Here is a 23,716-nt window from a genome sequence, read left to right on the forward strand (position 1 = left end):
AGGTTTGAGAAAAATGATTATGGCTTTTGGTTGTTTGTAGGGAAGGATGCAGTAAAGCTTATATATTTTTTCCATACTCAGGAGAATCTGGAGTCTAATCATAAAATTAACAGTTTTGGAAATCAGGAAGACTGAATCTGAGTTTTGTATATTCTGATATATTTAACCCTGCTTTGTATTGAAGGTTTTGGTTTATATGAATGGCTCTTGATGCCACTGCAGATTTTGTTTATATATATTTTTGCTTATAGCCTTTGTCACATTTAGCACTGGATGATTATCGGGAAATATTCCTTTCTGTCCTGCTGCAGTGTAATGTTTTGGAGACAATTAAATGATTTATTCATCTCAACATGCTTACATAGTATAATGTTCTGTACATATCAGTCTTTATGTTTGTATTGTAAAAATAGGGGAATTGTACTATTTGTGTTGTATAAATAATCTTAACATAGCTTTTATAATTGAGGTAAGAGGGTGTGTGTGTGTTTTTGAAGCTATTGCTTTTATCCTTGGATGATTATTATAGTGAAAAGATAATAACATAAATGACCAGATCAAATCAATTTAACATTTAAAAACAGCTATGAGGGCTTCCCTGGTGGCGCAGTGGTTGGGAGTCCACCTGCCGATGCAGGGGACGCGGGTTCGTGCCCCGGTGCGGGAGGATCCCGCGTGCGGCGGAGCGGCTGGGCCCATGGGCCGGGGCCGCTGGGCCTGCGCGTCCGGAGCCTGTGCTCCGCGACGGGAGAGGCCACAGCAGTGAGAGGCCCGCGTACCGCAAAACAAAAAAACAAAAACAAAAACAAACACAAACAAAAAAAACAGCTATGAGAGTTACAGAATACTTGTTAAAAATGTATATTCAATGACGTACATACACAATCCATTTGAGAAAAAACAAATTCTATTTCCCAAACAACAGAACTATTAGTAGAACAAGAGGTAACTCAAAATAACATAGACCACTTCCACATCTCTCCTCAAGTTATTTTACAAAACTTAGTCAGTGTGATTTTCCTTCCAAATAATCATTGTTTCTGAGCTGCTAGTGAACATATTAAGAAGCCCTAAATAAAAGCCTTATAAAAAGGGAGATGATTTTTTTTTTTTTTTACTACTGTAGCACTTGGGTACTTTAGGTTTAAGGTTTAAGAACAAAATTTAAAGAAACAGACATGGTGCCCTGCTGCTCCCTTGCTTCCCTGGAAACCCCACTTTTGCTCACTCAGAGAATGTTGTTAAAGAGCTACCTCTTAATCTATGCTGCTCTTTACCTTTCTCCATGGTACCTCTTTCTGGCATCACACTTCCTTTGCCTCTGCCTGTACCAGGTCACAGTAAAAACTGCAGGGCTCAGAGTGGCAGCTGAAGAAAAGTTACTCTCATCAGACAGACTGTCTCTTACTTATTAGCTACATAACATTGGGCATGTAAAAAATCTTCTCCAATCTGCTCCATCTTCTCAATTGTAAAATAAAGATTAAAAAACTAGGGCTTCCCTGGTGGCGCAGTGGTTGAGAGTCCGCCTGCCGATGCAGTGGACATGGGTTCGTGCCCCGGTCCGGGAAGGTCCCACATGCTGCAGAGCGGCTAGGTCGGTGAGCCATGGCCACCGAGCCTGCGTGTCCGGAGCCTGTGCTCCGCAACGGGAGAGGCCACAACAGTGAGAGGACCGCATACAGGAAAAAAAAAAAAAAAAAGATTAAAAAACTAAACTTACCTATTGGTAAGTTGCATATAAAGCCTGGGGCACCATGTTTGGCATGTAATTAAATGCAATAAAAGATACCTGTAGTGATGATGATAATGATCTATGCATAGACAGAAGACCCTCTAGTAAATCAAGGGTCGTGAAATGTTGGCATTAATACCTGTGTAAAGGATTAAATTAGGGAAAATAAACTACTAAAAAAAAATTAAGATAAAATCATTTCAGACTGATTTTAAACCACAGTTTCATTTCCCATTCTATAAAAGAAAAGATATTGAATAATGCTCCATAGGTTATCAGAGATAGGAGCTCAGCAAGCTTTTAATTAAGTTATTCCAATTATGGGAACAGTGCACTAAGTTGCAGACATTTTATCTTTACCTAAGAGCTAAGGACCATTTCCACTTAATGCCAAGCTATAACACCTTTACCTATTCTACAATGATGCCAGTAAATCTACTGCTTTAAAAGGATATGTGTTAAAAGAGTCCTTGCCTCAATGATACCAAAATTACTGAAATTTTGAGGGTGGATAGTGTGTTTGGGTAGGAGGATGTCTTGAGGGAAAGAATAAGAAAAAATACTTTCAAACATTTAAAAATTAACAAAAAGAAGAGGTTTTTATGCTACAAAGAGAGTTCTACCTTTTAGTGAACAATTCATTGTATTAATAAAGCTTTTATATACTTGCAGAGCAAACCTGCAAAAATCAAGATGCACTTTGAGTACTAATAATAAAACAAAAAAGAAAGAAAAAAGAAAAGAGGACAACACAGCCAAAGACTAGCATTAGCATTTTGCTCTCTGAAAATATTTTTTCCCCTTATATTAGGTTTTGAAGTCTGTTTCCATAGAAACCACTCCATCAAGCTATAGCTTGAACTTTTTTTAAAACATAAAATGGGCATGGGCTTCCCTGGTGGCGCAGTGGTTGAGAGTCCGCCTGCTGATTTAGGGGACACAGGTTCGTGCCCCATTCCGGGAAGATCCCACATGCCACGGAGCGGCTGGGCCCATGAGCCATGGCCGCTGAGCCTGCGCATCCGGAGCCTGTGCTCCACAACGGGAGAGGCCACAACAGTGAGAGGCCCGCGTACCGCAAAAAAAAAAAATAATAATAATAATAAAAAAATTTTAAAAAAATGGGCTTGACAATCTCTCTTCCTATAGAGGTATAAACAACCTAAAATAGCATACACAACAATTTTAAATGTAAGTGGATGTTTACAAGGTAAGTCCTGTGGTCATCACCCAGAAAAGTTCATGAAATTGTTCTCTGATGGTTTGGCTGTATAATTCTCAGATTAGAGGCTGCTGTGACTATGTTCCTTTTCTCTTTCTTTCTTTCCTCCCTCCTTCCTTTTGTCCCTCCTTCCCTGTATTAGCTTCCTAGAGCTGCTGTAATAAATTACTACAAACTTGGGGGCTTAAAACAGAACAAATTATTTCTCCTATGGTCTAGAGGACAGAAGCCCTAAAACAGTTTCACTGGTCTAAAGTCAATGTGAGGGCAGGGCTGGTTCCTTCTGCAGGCTCTAGGGGAGAAGAGCTTTCCTAGGCTCTCTGGGTTTATTTAGCCCACCACACTTCCTTTCTTTCTTTGTTTTCTGTATTTCAAGTTGCTGTTTGCACAGAAAAAAAATAGCATTCTTTGTAGTTTTAGGTAATAAACTTCTCACCAGCAAAGATTCAACTTCAGAGAAGGTCTGAAGACAACTGAGAGGGCACACAGTTGCCTGTGTCAACAAAACTACCAGGTAACTTGTTCAGTACATTTTCAGAGATGATGATAACAGATTTCTATATCTGCATAATGCCTTAAATATATGCATAGAATTACATGACTTCCATGTGACACAACAATGAGGCTAATTGATTATGTAGTTTTCCTGATCAGAAAATTAAGGTCTCATGAGGCTTAAGTGCCTTGCAGAAGTTTATACAACCTGGGAACTACCACTGGGTTTGCAAGCAAAGTGCTGGCCTGCCTCCTTACTCAGGGCTTTTTATCACTGCATTTAGAGAATCTGGCTGTGAAGAGTATAGGTATTTCTTCTCCAGCACTTGTGAAAAGCACAAATGAATATAACAATGCAGGCTTTAGAAATAAACCCTTTGTTTTTCATCAGGAATCTAAGCTACTACAATGCTTAGAATTTTCATCATATTTCAAATTCTTTTTTACTCTAAAGAGCTTGACTTCTGCTCTGCCTAATTTGTATATTAAAAAAGAAAAAACTCATTGGTAAATATTTGATAATTTTTGAAACGTTTAACAGAAAATAAGTGAATCAATTGTGATCCTGTCATTTTTTCTAATTCTTGGCATGATTACTTCATGTCTTTTCTCTATGCATTTTTTGGTTTTTTTTGGGGGTGGGGAATATCAATTGGCGTAACCATTTATTCAAAACCTCTGTGCTGGCTCTTTGCAAGGGGAAGCTACTACTCACAAGGGAAAATCTTACTTACTATAACAGGGTCACATTATAGGCTTTTTCTCCATTTACCACATCCCTGAATATTCCTTTTCAGGGATATAGAAATATTCCTGATTGGAAGAAAGCGCACCTAATGCACTCACTCTTGTTGTGCAGCCCTTAATACAGATAGTGTTTCTTGACCTGTTTCACAACAGTATTTCTTTCCACCATAGTGTTGTCTAAAAACATAGAAAATAAAAAGAGCTTGTTACTGTTTATATTGCCAAAGAGGCCTCTCACCCCACTCTGAAAATGTAGTGGATCTTTTTGGTAATGCATATTTTGAAGACACTTAGGATACAACTCATCTAAGCATGTGGATCTCAGGTTCATCCTCACATGTTTCAGATTGTACTGGTGTATTGTTTCAGTAGAGGTATTATCAAATGAACATCAGTTTGACAAGAAAATCAGTATCATCGTATTCAAGGCAAGAGCAATATATTGATGTTAGCATTAATAATTTTTAAAATGTAATGTCTAGGAAGGACCAAGAAGGTTCACAGGTGTAAAGAGAACTGACTTGAAAGTTAGGAGTCTTGGATATTAAGTCAAACTGCCACTAGCTGTGTGATTCCTCCAAAAACTCATGAATATATGATTCAGTTTCCTCTCTGAAATGTTATTTCATATGTAGAAGGAGGTCAAATAAAATTTTAAAAGGCAATGGATAATATTGAGAAGTTAAAAGTGCTTAATTGGTGCAGGTGAAGCACTGCTAGAATATAGGAGACTTGGACTCCTGTTCAGTTACTGGGTAATACCCTTAGTGGGACTGCAGTCAGCCAGGCACCTGAGGGCCTTATCTCTTCTTACTGACTCCTTTTTGCCATCCTGGAGCACCTGAAGCAGGCTCAGAGTGTTGGGATATTACCGCAACACCCACCCTAGGAAAGCTTTCAACAAATTACTGACTGGAGTTGGTTTATAAATACCCCAGCTCCCTTGCCCCTCAAGGAAAATTCTTAGACATGTGGTTTACACTGACTGAATTTCTTGAAAGGATTAACCTCCAATTGCCTTCCCTTCTCTTTCTTACTTCCCCTCTCCCTTTATGCATTTTTTAACAAATACATTTTTTTGTTTCTTTTTGTAAAACTGAGGATGCATTTTTTTCTGTATCAGAAACATAAAATGGTTATAAATGTTTGCTTATTATTATGTAATGCTATTATGTTAGAAATTATTTTTATTTTTTGTGTACCCATTCAATTATTTTGGGGGTTTAAATCTAAAAGTAAAATTACAGGCTCAAATATGATTAGTGCTAAGATTTTATTTTCCAAGTGCTTACCGTTATTCATTATAATCCCTCTAGCAGTTATATCTGTAATGCTCAATTCCTTTGCATTTTGTCAATATTGGATATACAGTATTGAATGTTTTCCAATAAATAATCTAAAGGGCTATTCCTTTCTTGTTATAATTTGCTCTTATTTGGTTAACAATACAATGAACTTTCTTTTTGCCTTTTTTATCTGTTGCTATAAATGTTCATATATTTTGCAAATTTGTCTCTTTGCTGACATTTAAATTAATATTAATTCATCTTATTAAATTAATATTAATTCATCTTATTAATGTTAATACATCTCAATTTTATATGTAAATATTAAATTATAAATTTTAATGTTACCATTTAAAAACTCCTATATTTATTTTTAAAAAAAGAAGAAAATATACTCACCTTTAGTTGGTAATGTTTTTAAGCTGATTGGTGTTAATGATTATATGTTTATACTTTAAAATATATTTATTTTTTTAGATTGTTTTTTCTTCGTGCAATTAATTGTGTTCTATGGCACTGCATGCAATTATATGCTAAAGGAAATGTGTTTATACAAATTATAGACCATATAAATTCTTATATGAATAAAATACAGTTTTCTTACAAAGTCTCTGTGCTCAATGGTTTTGTTACCTCTAGGCTGATTAAAAGTAGTACGAGAGTAACCTTTACTTCTTATCACCGATTCTCTTATTAGCCATTCTTCAACCTCCTCCAAACAGGCTTTCTGAGAAACCCCTTCCCACAACACACAGGCTCAATTCCATGTTGCTGTGTGAGCTTGATGGGTAACCTAGGTCTTGCGGGCACAGAACTGAATCAAGGCACCAAACATGCTAAGCTTATAGCTTGAGGTATCCACTAAAGGCCCATGTGGGAATAAGGTCCTTTTATAGACCTGGGGGCTGCACATACCACTCCCTAATGTTGACACTCTTGTCCCCTGAACAAGCCTGTCATTATTCAAAAATCAACTAAAATGTCACTTTCTAAGGGAAGCCTTCTCTAATGTCCCTAAGTCATGTCCTACTTCTATTCTTTCTCATAACACATCATAGTTCTTCACAGGGCATCAACGTTTTAATTATAATTTATGTAAAATTTTATTCATCATTTGACTTGCCAACAAATATGCCTAACTCATGAAAGGCTTAAAAAAAAGAATATTTATCATGTAAATAGAGTGTTTAATTTTGAGATGCATGATTCAATTTAATTATAATCCCCCAATTTTTCTTACCATGGTTTTCTTAAAAATTAGGTATTCCTGTCCATTGGACAGAATTCACACTACATTTATGTATTTAGCATAATAAATAATATCAGTATCTTAATTTTTATAGTATGCAAAATTTTCACAGTAGCATTAATAATCCCTCAATAAAAAAATATTTAACTCTTGCTACAAGAATAAAATGTTCCATGAAAAGACTGAATAGGAAAAGACAGTAACAGACTTTAACTCATTCTATATTGATAAGAATCATAAAGGAAGAACTGTAATAGATACACAAAGAAATAACTTTTATATCAGATAAAACATCTAACCCATAGAAAAATTCAGTCTTATTTAATGTACAGCGATTTTTATTCAGTGTAGTCAAAATTTATGATTGGTTGTTGGTACTTTTAGAAGCCTTTATTTCCTTTTCTTATTATAAGGGGAAAACTCTATAGTTATTACTGGTCAAGGAAAACGAGTTTATTATACAGTTACTAAACTTTTAATGTTTCACCAGGAACTGGCATAAGGAATGGTAGTAAAAACTAAGACTCGATTTTAAATGTGATTTGCTTAGATAGCATTCGATTTTATTACACTCCAAAACATATTAACTATTACCTCTAAGTGTGTGCAAAAACATAACTTTAGATAAAATTTTAGATCACTGAAATTTCAATGGAATAGAATTAAATAAAATTGAACTGTTCACTTAATGAGTTTAAATAGTATTACATATTAGTGAACAGCACAGATCTGTAAGTATGCTGCACTTTGATTCAACTCCTGCAGCCAGCCAGTTCTGTGTGTGCGACGTTTGGAGAATCAAATATGCCCTCTAAATTTTAGTTTTCTATGAATAGACAGAAAAAATAGATGCCATTCAGAGGACTGTCTTGAGTATTGAAAGAGATAAGGGAAAATGCCAAGCACATGACCTGGAACAAAAGCCCCAAAAATTAGCTTTAAGACAGCTTCAAGACATATACACACTATTACATATAAAATAGATAACCAACAAGGACCTACAGTATAGCACAGGGAACTTTACTATATATTCTGTAATAACCTATATGGGAAAATAATCTGAAAAAGAATAGATATATGTATATGTATAATTGAATCATTTTGCTGTACACTTGAAACTAACACAATATTGTAAATCAACTATACTCCAATATAAAATAAGAATTTTTAAAAAAGACAGCTTCACGAAAAGAAATTGATAGCACACTCAAGAAATAAGAAGTTTAGTATGACACTTTTTTTTTACCTACCTAGTTTTTCTTTGGTTTGAAAAGGTTTGAAGACATTTATGAAAATATTATCATACTTATTTAGTATATAATAAAGAAATAAAATATACTTGCTGCATAAATATCACTAAAATCAAAAGCCAATTCACAAAATAGTAAAGTATAATCCCAAGTGGTTATAAACTGGAGTGTACAGCATCCACAAATACACTTGTTAATCAAGTTTTCCTATCTATCAGACACAGAGATTGAAGTTTTCAAGAATTAGAATATACCAAAATGCTCATAAAACAAGATCTCTTCTGAAGATAACACTTTTTTTTTAAATGTCTTTATTGGAGTATAATTGCTTTACAGTGGTGTGTTAGTTTCTGCTATATAAGAAAGTGAACCAGCTATACATATACATATATCCCCATATCTCCTCCCTCTTGCGTCTCCCTCCCACCCTCCCTATCCCACCCCTCTAGGTGGTCACAAAGCACTGAGCTGATCTCCCTGTACTATGCGGCTGCTTCCCACTAGCTATCTGTTTTACATTTGGTAGTGTATATATGTCCATGCCACTCTCTCACTTCGTCCCAGTTTACCCTTCCCCGTCCCCGTGTCCTCAAGTCCTTTCTCTACGTCTGCGTCTTTATTCCTGTCCTGCTCCTAGGTTCTTCAGAGCCATTTTTTTTTTTTAGATTCCATATATATGTGTTAGCATACAGTATATGTTTTTCTCTTTCTGACTCATGAAGATAACATTTCTTTGCTCCAGAAATTATTTCATTATTTCATATTATCTAAAGGAAAGAAGTCATTAATTGCCATTGACAATTGACAGGAATTCAATCAATTTGTAATGTAAGTCAGGAAATGCTAGTTCAGAAATAAATCTGCCTAATTGTTATGACTAGAGATTTTATTGTATTTTAATTACTATTATTAGGATTTATCTTCCCATAGAGTTTCTATAAGTTACATAATTTTTCTATGCATGACCATATATATATATTTCTAAGTAGTCTACAGGCAAATACAGAAGCATATATATAACTTCTAGACTTCACATAAATAATATTCAATATAAACCATACAAAATGATGAAATGAGTACAATAGTAGATTAATGAATTTTTGCTGAACATAAACTTCCAGAAAATATGATCTTTAAAGGTTTAATAAAACCTTGAAATGCTTCTATATTTCACTAATGCTGTCATGTCTAAATTTGCATTTGAATAATGTCCCATTTATACAATGCCTTCTAGACTTACCAAATTACTCATACTCTGTTCTTTTGGACAGCAGACTAGGTAGTTATAGATACTAATGATATTATTCAAGGAAAGTGGGAAAGTGAAAATTTTATAATGAGGTTACCTCAGGGCAAGGTAAGAGAGTAAAGTCATTTTTATGTTAGTAATTTATATGCATTGAATTTTAGATTACTAAGGCACCCTGATCATCAATGTTAGAACTGGGTCAAGGGAATTAGAAAATTATGTTTACAAGTGAAGAATCAAGGAACAATTTAAAATAGCCACCTGCTTGGAATGTTATTTCTTAGAACTGTTCCAAGCCGACAGCAAATGACTGCATATAGTTGTATATAGGGATCTCTGAAGATATGTTGGGAAACATAGCATCTTCAGAGAGTTTATCACCTGATACTGCTGATACTTGGGAATTTGTTATACTGTTTGCAATTTCATTGTTGGTCAAAAAAATTGCTTTTTTGGATTAGGTCTTCTAAACTAGAATATGTTCACTATTATTGGAAATTTAAGACAATGCTTGGATTTAGATGACTACGTACAAATTCACACGTAATTGTAATTTGCAGGAAATCACTGATTACCACTTAAGTTGATAATTTTTTATCCCTAAAATTCAAGCAACAAGCAGTTAATGAGTGCATAGGTGCTCTGATATGTATTATTGGCATGAGTAGGCCATTAAACATGGTGTTGACTCTTCAGAAAATTAATAAGAAATTAACATGTGCAGTTCATAATATTTATCCTAGTTTTGGCTATACGTGCATATACATCTATTTAGTCATACTTCACAGAAAATGAACACATACTATTATCCTAAGTACAGGATACCATTTTATTTGCTATTTATTTTATTTATGCTATTTATTTTTATCTCTAAGTCATTTTTAACCTTGCCTTCAACATCTACAGTATCATCTATGTATAAAAAATATGTCTTGGACTTCATAAGAATGTATAAGTTTGCCATGGGCCTCAGAGAACCAAGGTACTTTTGTATATTGCTCTATATAATTAAAGAAACAGTAACTTAAGTGGCTAATATTCATAATGGAAACATGAAAAAACAAGCAAAGCACTGATTCATGAATTTTTCTTCTCAACTGATTAAATTATATGATGGAAGCAATACAGTCAAAATCATCTACATATAGTTAAATAAAATATGCATTAACTAAGATATTGCTGATAGAAGGCCCAGAATCTAGTACAGGAAGAAATTTGAAATTCTTCACCGGGAATATTTAGAAATGGAGATTAACTGAAAGCTTTTGGAAAGCGTACTCAGCTAAGATTTTTACTACTCTCTTGTTATCTCTCACTTACTTTCCTGATTTTGGATGGTTCTCTCTCAGGAAGATCTAGAACTTAATAAAATATGAAAATAAATGTGAAATTTATTCACTCTGAAATATATATTCATTTTGCATCAAGTATTGTCAGACACTATTTGGGGCTCTGGGAACACTAAGGTGAAAAAAGGCAATTTCTGTTTCCACAGAGTCTTAATAAATAGACAATCTTTACATAGTTCAATATCTAGGATTGGAGATTTTGTGTTATACTGTTGAAGCATGGGAAAGGGAGCCCACCAAGAACTGGGATCAGAGAGAATGAATAGAGGTTAGCCTGATCAAGATATTGTGAGGGATGGGAGGGAGTGTTTGACTCAAAGGAAACAGGATATACAAAAATATAGAACTAGATACTGTCATATTTCCCTCCCATATCCTTGTCAGGACTAACACACCCATCTCACTCATGCTGAGAACTATCTACAGTTGAAGTCTCAAATCTGCATCCCTTGCTGGGAATTTCTATCTCTCACTCAGATCTGCTTTGCTTAAGGCTATGTTACCTCCCAAGGAACTGCACGTAGTCAATTATGGATTGATGTGGTGACATACATGTTCAAACTCCTTGCTCCAGTTTGAGGGAATCTAAAGAGACATCCTGGCTCCAAGGCTTTCCATATGATTGGCTGAGACCTCAGCTGCCACTGCACTGTTGGTCAGTTTATCTCTCTTCCCAAATTTTATTGGTCTCATCTCACAAGTATATCCTCCTAGAACACTCCCCAATAATCATTGGAATGCAACTCTCCATCTCAGTATCTGTCACCAGAGTACCCAATCTAAGATGAATATAGAAGTGGAAGGTAATACGGTATATTTGAGAAACTGAAAGATGACTAATATACCTATGAATTAGAGAGTTAAAGAGAGGCAAAAAAAATGAGACTGAAGAAGTAAGCATGAACAGACTGTTTTGGAAACCTTGTTGAAAAGTTATGACAAAAGCAACAGGAAGTGATTGACAAGTCTTAAGTAGAGGAGTGATAATTTGTCAAAAACTGTGGAAATCAAGTAAGATAAGATATGAGAATTGACAATTGGGTTTATCAACAATGGACTTCTCTGGTGACCTTGACAAGATCTTCTTATAATGCATGGAAGAATGAACAGGAAATGAAGACTTGTAGACATTAAATATGCATCACCCTTTTCAGGGATTTTGGTGCAAAGCGTAGCTGGTCAGGATAACATGGGCAAGAGAAAGTCTGTAATTTTTTTAAGTTGGAAGAAATAATCTCATGCTTGTATATTGCTTGGAATGATCAAGTGCAAAGCAAAGCACACGCACATGCGATGTGGGAGAGGGAAGGAAAAATCTTGAAGCAATACCTTTGAGAAGGCAACAGGAGAATTAATGTGATGTGTTCTAATTTTCAATGAAGGATGAAATCTCCATTACTCAAGCTGAGGAATTGGCTTTAGATAGGTGTAAGCCCAATATCAGTGAGGTGGAGAAATATGTCCTGCCCACTTTTATGGAAAGTGCTGCAAAGTCACATTGCTAGAGTGTGGTTACATAAATCTACAACAAGGAGGAAAAGAAGAATAATAGTCTAATCTATCACATCAGGTTAACTCCTTTTACCAACATGTTCCATTCATAATTGTCTCTAGTCATCTAAAGAGACAACTATTCCATGGGATTTAGAACAAATAAAACTGAATCAAATAAAAAGCCTTTAACCCCTTCAGTTATATTACATTAAGTGACTCCTCATTTAAACAGTGTAGGTATTTTGATAATCGTTTATTTTATCATTACCCTTTTTAAGATAATTTTAGATATTTTTGTAAATGTATCTGTGATTGAAATCATAATTCTCAATCTATTTTCATAGGTTTCATCCATCTAATTATTCTCAGAGGATGTGTCTTCATGATGTATTCAAATAGACATCGTGAATGCCATATGCATTACAATATAAAAATCTCAGAATGAAAATTTGGGAGACTATTCCCAACTCTAAGATGTTTCTTAGCCATGGAAAAATATTTAATTTTTTGTGTTCATTTAGTTCATGTAATGGATTACTCACTTCCCTTCTTAACATGTAATAGTTTTATTTTTAATTTAAAACAAATCTATATAAATAAATAATTGAAAGTTTTTCTATTAATATTTATTTATTGAATATCTGTATGGACTGTACTGCTCATGTTAGGGTAAGAATGGAATTAAGGGGTTGAACTCCGGACTTCAAGAGCTTATATTCTTGTTATACAAAAGTTAAAACATAAAATATTTAGGTAACAATACAATGCTACATATGAGGAAGTACCAAAATAAATGGTACACTTAACAGGTGATTCATTGTAGAGAGAAACATGAGGGCTGAAGTTATCAAAGAAGTTTTTATAAATGATCTAGAAACAGAGGTAAGTTTCAGAAAAAAACTGAGTACTTATTTGGTATCAGTCCCTTTTAAATATTGAGGATGAATAAAAAGAAATTTATGTCATTAAGAAGGCTTTGCTCTGGTGCAGGAGAGGAGAAAGCACAGACAATTATAAGAGAATAGTTTAAATGTATGATAAAATTATGATAGAGATATACCAAAAATCAGGTTGGAGTGGTGAGATGGGTGTGAGACTCAGAAGGGCAGACCATGAAGTTTTCTAGGATATATGACAATGCTTTTATGTGGTATCTAAAAGTGTGTCTCGCTGAGTCTCCTAGGATGAATAGGAGTTAATCAGCTAAAGATAGATATAGATATAGATATAGATGTAGATATATAGATATATCTACATCTATATCTATATCTGGGTACCTAAAGATATATTTTTTAGAGTGCATAGACATTTGCAAGGGTTCTATGGGAGACAAAAGTGTAGAACGAAATTTAGAACTTCCCATTGCTTCTTTTTCCATAAATCTATGCCAGGTGTGTCCCATCAAGGCTTGAAAATAACATTTATTCAAATATACCTCTCAGAATGTTAGGCTATCAATAGTTAAATATTTACATTAGGCTCTATAAGCTATAATTAGAATAATCAATAAGCTAAAACTGATTTGATGGATAGTTAAGTAAATCATGAATTAAAGTAGCCAGAGGAGTTAGAAATTTCTTGAGCAATTTTTGTTGTTTTATTGCTTTTTTAAATCTCAGTTTTGCTATGTAACTGATTCAACACCCAGCAAATAATGGAGCAAATATTTGATTAAATTATGTGGAGGTATAAAAAGTTCCCTGACCAGTGTATAGAATGTATTCTAAATTCTTGTAGTTTAGTTGTGTATTTCATACAAAAAAAAAAAAAAAAAACAAAACTCAGTTGGACCAAATTCTGAGTATATTCACAACTTTAAGACTGTGAAGTGATTAGTTAGTGGGGTTAAATTTGAATACAAATAAGTAAAAATCACACTGTAGGTTAAACAAGCGATTGACAAAATCCAAAATAATCATATTTTAAGTCTTCTTAAGAACACTAAATTATGAGAAAGTTCTTAAGAACTTTTTGAGTTATTTACTAAAACTGCATATACATTTTTTTCATGTAAAAACCTTAATATATAAAAAATAAATGCATATATGTCACAGTTACTGTGGCAGAAAGAATTATAAGTCTTATTAAAGATTTTCAACTGAAAGTCAATTTCTAGCACCTAAATCTTATACTTCTATCTTAGCCTCTTTATCAGGGATTCAAAATAATTTTTTGTAATGACTTTCTGAAATACATTGTAAAGGAGCAGTGCCACAGAAAATGAGTTGTTGCTAATTTAGATGATTAATTTTCCATATTAATCACTGATAAAGTTCTTTCTTTCCCTATAAGTAAGTATGTCCATTCAGCATAGTATTGACTTAAAACTTAAATTCTGATAAATAGGTTCTTCTCTAGAATAATGGAAAGAGAAGCTCAGAGGGTATAATCTCTTCTGATTACATTTGGGCCTATTTTTCTACTTTCTATTTAATTAAAATTTATGCTTTGGACAAGTTCAGTGATGTTTCTTTAAGCTATGGTTTTGGTTTCTTAGAGTTCTTTTAAAACCCCTTCAACATCTTTTACTATATTTTGATTACTGCTCACCCAAATTTCCTGGCTATCATGTTGATAGGTCTATCAGGTCATGAAAAACACCTATTTATATACATTTTGTCCTCCAACTCATTCTTAATAAAGTAAAAAATAAAGCAAACTAAAAAATAAATATTTCTACTAGGTCTGAATTTTATTGTAAGGAGATACACATACTCATATACACTTTATTCTGATAGAAAGAGTTGCTTGCTATTCTGGATAGTAATGTATCTGAGTTCCAGATTTCCACTGAGGAAATTCTCTCACTAATTCAGGCTTGTAAATATCTCTTCTTTCTAACTTTCATCCAAAAACAGTTACCAGGTCTGCACACTTCTCTTTATACACCCCAATTTTATCTCTGCCTATTTCTGCTAACCTAGTTCGAGTCTATCAATGGAAGCCTGGGTCACATTGGTCTCTGGCTTGCCCTCTTAGTTAAATTCTGGCTGCCTCCAATCCAGCCAGAACAGTCGATGCTATGTTAGTATTTACATAACATCATGTTTTCATGTTTATATGTCATCCTCCTGCCAAGAATAGTAAAGTATCTCACATTATACAGGGTGCTTTCCAATTTCTTTAGTATGTCACTCAAAGAAAGATAGATTTATATGCCCATTCTAATCTACATTGTTCACCCAAGTGAATTACTACAGTATTTATCTCTGCCATTTGGAAAGTATGTGTCATTTGGAAAATCAATTAAAAAATGAAATAATAATGAAAAGCTATAGAAGTTAAATATTTAAGTCTGGGACTAGGTCTTGTTACTAAACAGCTTCTTTTTACTTATGTGCTCAATAAGTAAATAATCAAAAAATGAATCAATATGGTATCAAATTTTTTCCTATATTAACATCCATTTTACTTGGCAATACTGTGAGTAAATATGCACACTCACACACACCTAGTTCTGATAGAAAGAGCTGCTTACTATTCTGGATAGGAATTTATCTGAATTCCAGATTTCCATTGAGGTAAAACACAATTCTCCCACTAATTCAGGCATTAATTAACATTTAATTCAGGCATTAATTAACATTTAATAAACCAACATTTTTTTCAACTCCAGTGTATTCCCATTTTTTGGAAATAAAGCTATCTGATAATTGTAGGAAAAGAAACTAAAAAATGCCCAGGCTTTGTCATCTTTGAGTCACACAAATGTTAAAAATACTTTAAAATTTCAAAAAAAAAATGGATAAAGAGGTGTTGAGACTAGATATAATAAATATTTCCATGAAACTTCAGAATAATGTTTTTTTTTTCCTTGTACCTTTCACAGCTTGGTAATTCAACTTTTTCCAGAATGCCAAAATTTAATTTTAGGATTTATAAAAATAATAAATACACAAGCATTTATTATACTTGTTATAATTATATTTTAAGTTTAGATTTTCTTTGAAGCTTTATTTCTAATAGATTTGACTTGGCAAATCCATAATTGTATTGATTTTTTATTTTAGGAAATAATTCTGATATATTTAATGTCATCACCTTTATAAATCTAGCCTTTGAAAGCCTAGTATTATTTATTTTCTGCCTTACAGAAATATATGTATTTGTTTTTTTCCCTAAAACTGAGATTAACTACATTGATTATCTATGAAATATGCTTCAGAACTAAGTGCCATATAGCCACATAAAATAGTTCAATCTAGATTCCATTGTTCACTAGTTGTATGATCATTGCTATTTGGTTTCTTAGAACTGTATTTTCCTAATGTGTAGAAGGAAGATAATAATTTGCTTTGAATATTGAATAAGACATTCAATGTGCTTGCTACACAGTAAATGCTAAATAAATGTTCTATTTCCTTCAACTCATGTTATGATGATATCCATCATAATTTACAATTATTGACACCAGCTATTGTAGCTTTTAACAAAAAAAAAATATCAAGGCATGATAAAAATGTAGAAAAAACACAGTCTGAAGACACAAAACAGACTTGGATATGACACAGAGTTTGGAATTGCCAGAACATTTAAAATAAATATAATTAATATGTTTAGAGCACTAAGCAGAAGAGTAGACAGTGTACAAGAATAGGTGGGTACACTAAACAAAGAGATGGAAACTCCAAGAAAATGCTAGAAGTCAAAAACACTGTAACAGGTATTAAAAATGCCTTTGTTAGGCTAATTAGAAGACTGTATACAACTGAGGAAGAAATCAGAGAATATGAAAATATGTAAATATAAACTTCCCAAACTGAAGTTTGGCAATAATAAAATTAATCAAAATGAAACAGAATATCAAAAAAACTGTTACAACTTTGAAAGAGGCAACAAACATGCAATTGCAATAGAAGAGGAGAACAGAGAGAGAATGGAAAAGAAATATTTGACACAATAATATTTGAGAATGTTCCCAAATTAACAACAGACAACAAAGCACAGTTCCAGGAAGTTCAGAGGACACCAAATGGAACAAATACCAAAAACTCTATACATCGGCACATCATACTCAAACTGGAAAAAAAGAAAAGAGAAAGTACTAAAAGAAGCCAGAAGAAAAATGCACCTTACCTATGAGGGAACAACGATATGAATTATAGTGAATTTCTCATCAGAGACCACGAGAGCAAGAAAAGAGTAGAGTAAAATGCTTAAAGTATTGAAAAACAAAAACCAAAACTACCAAACAATTTTCTATACTCAGTGATATTATTCTTCAAAAAGTGAAGGAGAAATAAAGAATTTCTCAGGCAAATAATGAAATAACCACCAGTAGATGCACCTAGCAGCAAGAAATTTTAAAAGTTCTTCAGAAAAAAAGAAAATACATACAGATCAGAAACTTGGTATATAAATCTAGGCAAAGAAAGGAAGAACACTGGAGAAAGGATAAATGAAAGTAAAATAAAATCTTCTTTTTAAAAATAATCTAATAGATAACTTTCTATAGTCATAATAGTAACCGTATATTGAGTGATTATAGGATATAAGTAAATGAAATGAAAGACACCAAGTTCACAAGGGACAGGAGGGGAAAATTGAAATTAATCTGTTATATAGTATTTTCATTATTCATGAAGCTGTATAGTGTTATTTGAAAGTGGACTTAGATTAGCCTAAGTGTTTATTGAAAACTCTAGGGCAATCACTAAAAAGCTTTTTAAAAGTGTAATTCACATCCTAAAAGAAGAGAGAAAATGGAAAAAGGTAAAATGCTCAAGTAGTCAGAGAAGACAGAAAAAGAAGGAAATAAAATAAAATAAACAAATTACAAGTGTGTAGAATAGAACAGTTACAAATACTGAAAATATTAATTTAACCATATCAATAATAACTTTAAATGTGAATGGTCTAAGTACACCCATTAAAAGACAGACTGTCAGAGTAGTTTAAAAAAATGAACTATATGTAGTTTTCAAGAAACCCACTTTGAATATAAAGACACATATCAGTTAAAAGTAAAGGGTTGGAGAAAGACATACAATGCTAACACTAATCAAAAGAAAACTCAAATAGCTTCATTAATTTCAGTTTAGGCAGATTTTAGAACAAGGGACCTTATCAAAGATAAATAGGAAGATCACATGAAGGCAAAAGAATCAATTCTACAAGAAGACATAACAATCCTTAATATGTATAAATCTAAACAAAACATCAAAATATGTGAGGCAACAACTGACAGAACAACAAAGAGAAATAGAAAAATTATACTATTATACTTGGAGACTTCAACATCTCTCTTTCAGTAACTGATGGATAAATCATGCCAAAAATTAGTAAGCCTATTGTTGACCTGAACAGCATCACCAAATCAACTGGATCTAATTGACATTTATAGAATACTTTGTTCAACAACAGCATAATACATATTCTCAAGTTCACATGGAACATTTACCTAGATAGACTATGTCTGAGTCATAAAATACACTAAAAATTTAAAAACAATAGATCACACAAAGTATGCTCTGAGACCTCAATGGAATTAAACTAGAAATCAATAATGAAAACATAGCTGAAAAAAATCCCAAAATATTCTGGGAAGTAAACAACATACTTCTTAGTCACATATAGAATAAAGAAGAAATCTTAAGAGAAATTAAAAAAAATATTTTGAACAAATGAAAGTGAAAATACAAGTCAAATGATAGAATCAGCAAAAATAGTGCTTAAAGGGAAATTTATAGCATTGAATGCATACATTAGAAAAGAATAAAAATATAAAATCAATAATTTAAGTTTTACCTTAGGAAACTGAAGAAATGAGTCCAATTTAAGCCAAAAGCAAACAGAAGAAATAATAAAAATTAAAGCCAAAATTAATGAAATTGAAAATAAGAAATCAATGAAATTGAAAACAGGAAAAAGTGGGCAAAATATCTGAGGACACACCTCACTAATTATGGTACACAGATGGCAGATGAGCATATGTAAATATGTGCAACATGCTGATAAGGATATGGAACAAAAGGAACTCTCATTACTGGTGGGAATGCAAAATGATACAGCCACTTTGGCAGAAAATTTGGTACTTTCTTACAAACCTAAACATATTTTTAGCATATGATTTAAAAATTGCTCTCCTAAACATTTACCCAAATGAGTCGAAAATCTGTGTCTATGAAAAAGCCTACTTGTGAATATTTATAGCAGTTGTACTGATAATTTCCCCAAACAAGAAATAAACAAGATATCCCCTAATAAGTGAATGGATAAACTGTGGTATATCCATTAAATGAATATTATTCAGTGATAAAAAGAAGTGAGCTATCAATCCATAAAAAGACATGGAGGAATCTTTAATGCATATCACTTAGTGAAAACAATCTGAAAAAGCTACTGTGCCCTAAGGAAATCTAATCTAGGATTACAGTGAACAAATGTGGCTAATTTTGCAACTTGAACCTATATTTTTGTGAATCCTGTAACTGCAATTATTACTCTACCACATTGCTATCAAAGAGGGTTTTAGATTCACCATGAACATATGAGCATTTTTCTAAATTGTGGAAATACTATACCATCCTAGAAATAGGATTTGTAAATAAATTATTATAGGGTTGCCTCACATATCTTGAGGGAGACCTCTGAGACCTTTGAATACTGATATGGCCCTTAGTACTTGGCTGGCTTCCACTCTGCCTCCTGTAGGACCTAGGGAGATGCCAGGGAACTATTTTTTTTCACTTATATTCTTATCCCTATGTACCCTTTGCACCATTTGTTCTTGATTGACAATAAGCTGCAGAGAAACCTACTTGAGCAGGGTCTGGCAAGTTGCCACTGAAAACTGGAGCCAATATGTATTAGATTGGTCTAGACTAAATTGAATCATTTTAAATGAAAGACTGAAATATGCCCTGGGGAACTATAGACCAGTATGCATAATGTCTTCAAATGACAGCCTGTAGAATGCATAATAAGATTTAGTAATTTCCTTTCCACTTCAGTAAACTTCCTACTTGAAGAATTGCAAAACTGCTTCTGTAAAGGAAATCATACTTTTCTAATCTACCAGTAACATTTAAGGACATAAATAAATGTGGAAATGCTCAGACCTTAACATTTCCTTGGCAATTATCTATGCAAAGGCAATTTTTCCATGCACAGATATAGAATTGAGAGTAACGTTTTACTACAGGGATCTCTCTAAGAGGTGCAAACCAGAAAAGGTAATATAAACTTTGGTTAGAGCAGTGCTGTGCAAGAGAGTATAATGTGAGTCAAATAAGTCATTTAAAAATTTTTAGTAACTATGTTAAAAAAGAGGTAAGAGAAACAGATGAAAATATTTTAATGATATATTTACATAACAATATTTATATTCAAGATTTTATTAAAAATATCAATATAAAATATATGAATGAGATATATTTTGTTTCATACTAAGTCTTTGAAACCTGGTATATTTTTACAGCACATCTCAATTTGGACTAGCCATATTATGTGTTTTTTAGCCACATGTGTCTAGTGGCTTGTGTATTAGTGCAAGTTTGTAGCAATATGTCAAATAAAGAAAAAGAAAACCTACTTTTAATGATACCTACTGCTTTCTCAGGTACCCATGATAACACAATGCTTATCTAGAATTCAAGAGCACATGAAAAGAAATAGTTAACATTAAGCGAAACAACATATTTGATGTCTCAAATGGGCACAAAAAACTACCAGTTACTGCTTAAGTAGTAATATGATATATTTTCCATAAGGGTATATGTGTTCTGTTCACCTCATAGCTCTCAAAATATCTGTTGAATGAATAAGTGAAAGGCAAGGGAAGAACCAACTTTGTTCTTGTGTTTCAGAATTGGTCAGTCTCTCTTCCACAATCTCATTTTGCTTTAGATAAATATGCTTCTGTCTAAACCATCCTAGTATGGAGCCCTTTCCTGCTGATTTTCTAATGCTAGCAACCAAGAGTCGAGGAGACCTCTGCTGGTAAAAGTGACTGTAATCCTTCAGATCCTGGACCTAGATATTTTTTTTTAATTGGGGTATAGTTGCTTCACAACACTGTGCTAGTTTCTGCTGTACAGCAAAGTGAATCAGCCATATGTATACACATATCCCCTCCCTTCTGGATTTCCCTACCTTCCAGGTCACAGAGAATCGAGTAGAGTTCCCTATGCTATACAGCAGGCTCTCACTTGTTATAGCAGTATGTACATCAATTTTTCATCCTTTTGCCAAGAATACACCAGGCTTCCCCTTCTCCACCTCTCCTGATTCTCCCCTTAACCAGGCAATCAATTTTTGACAAATTATTAAACATCATTAACTTTGTTTGAGGAGTTTCATTTACCTTTAATTTTATAATATCATGGATGATGGGATCTAAACATCAGTAATAATGTAAAATAGGCAGTTATCTCTGTAGATTCCTGTAGTTATCTGTATAATGTATTACTGTTAATAATGAAAAAAATAAAAATTTACCTTGCATATTCAAGAAGTTCAATAAAATGAAAACTTTCTGCCACTAATAAGTCACTGTACATCACTGGGTCTTGATTTTACCATTTTTAAAACTGAGGATAATAAGCTACTTCGCAGGGTTCTTGTGAGGCCAAATGAAATAACAGATGTAAAGATCTTAAATACAGTGCTGAGACTGAGCTAAGGCTCACTGTTATTCAGATTATTAATAATAATACAGAACTGTAGGAATTGTTGGATGAAGGAAATGGTCTTATCTATAGAATATTATCAAAAACAGAAATATAGAGAATCTCCTGATAAAGCAGGCATGTGTATAGGTTTGGGTAGTAGGCGAGGGGTAAATCCTTGCCTACTTAATTTATTTCCCTTCCTGCTTCTTCGAAGATGTCTCTCCATTGTGTTTTTGGAAAACCCTAGTTACCTAAGAAAAGTAATTTGAAAAGATCTGGATCACATCATCTTTGAAGGGTTTTTGGTGTTGTTGTTCTTCCTGAAAGTCTAAGATTCTACTGCTCTTGGAAAAAGTCTAGTTGGCCCTTACACTAGAATCATGTGTCATTTAAAAAGTCCTATGGTAAAACTATCAAGGTCCTTGACAGGCTACTAAACATAAGGAATGAAGGGGAAAATGGGAGGGAATAAATAGAAGAACAGGCCAAGAAGGTTTAGTATGATATTCTAAATATTGATGAGGGATATTTTTGAAGTACTTACAATTACAAAGAGAATGGATATTGTAAACTCAGACATTTATCAAATTCTGGAAAGTATTAAGGAGCTCTCAACTACTTCAATCACTGTCACTCATAAGACAGATGATTGTTGATACAGTCGTGTCCACTATTTACAGCTTCTAAGAATCTATAATACGCATGCTGCATACTTCACTGCTCCACTGAAAAATGATCCTCATTTTTCTGATGTCCTATGGTTGTTCTTCATTACCTGAAATGCTACTCAGGGGTTTGTATAGCTAATAACAATTACAGGTTCCCTGATCGTATAATTAGCACTGTTGGCAGATTATGAAGTGTTCTGGTCTGTTGCGCTTAAAATCTATTCTCATAATCTTAGAAAAATTCATTCTTAATTTTGAAGCAATTTGCTATATGAAGCATAATTTGTTAAATTAAAAAAAAACATGGCAATGCATGTTTCATAAAGCAGGTCTGCATTACTCAGCTGCAGGACAAATCCTGTGAGAACCTGATGCACTTTATGTGTGGTTCTTTTTTGCAAATCCTCATTTTAACATAAAGGAAAAAATTATAGAAATTAACCAAACTTTCGGGTAGTGCTTGAAAGAGACAGTGAAAGTAAGAAGCTGAGTGAATGTTTCCCAGAATTACTAATTAAGGAGATATATCTGAATAATTTTATTAAGCCCACTGATTGCCAGTTATCAAAATCACAACCATCACTAAGATAAATTCCATATTTATCCTTAAGAATACTTTCCTTTAAACACATACTTTTCTGGTTTCAGCTTTATATATTTTGATTAATAAACCTTTCTCTCCAATAGCATTAAGATATCCCTCTTGTATTTCCTAATATTTTATATTCATTTGCTGAATATTTATTAGCTAGATTTTAAAATGTCAAAAATAAAAACTGTATACACAATGACAGTCTTCCCACACTTGTCCTCCACTTACTAAAATACTATACCTTGCAAAGAGTAGAAAAGCTGTGAGCTTTTTGCTTACCTTCCAGAGATTTCTTTGCAAATATATGCCAATATGAAAAGATAATACTTCATGCCCTTTATAAACAAATTTTAACATTATTTTTGTACTTTTTGTACATTCTTTTTTATTTAAGTATAAATTCCATTTATAAATTTCCAGGGTTCTAATTTTTATATTTTCATAATAGCAAATTATCCAAAATCATTTATTATTTTCCCATTGTTCCATACATGTGAATGTCCATGGCTCAGGTTAATATAATTATACATTTATCAAATGTCATATTTTAAATTTTTATAGCTTTATAATATTTGCACTATCTGTTAAAACAAATCTTTGTTCTTCTCTCCTTTTCCTCTTCTTCAAAATCATCTTGCCTATTAGTTGTTTTTATTCTTTCATATAAATTTCAGGATCCAAGTACTGTGTGGGAAAATAATCTGAATAGAATTTTTACCAGAAAGAAGAATTATGTAATAATGTAAGACAGTCAGCTATCTTTGTAGAA

The sequence above is a fragment of the Grampus griseus genome, assembly GCF_964374135.1.
Source record: "Grampus griseus genome assembly, chromosome: 4".
NCBI classification, from domain to species: domain Eukaryota; kingdom Metazoa; phylum Chordata; class Mammalia; order Artiodactyla; family Delphinidae; genus Grampus; species Grampus griseus.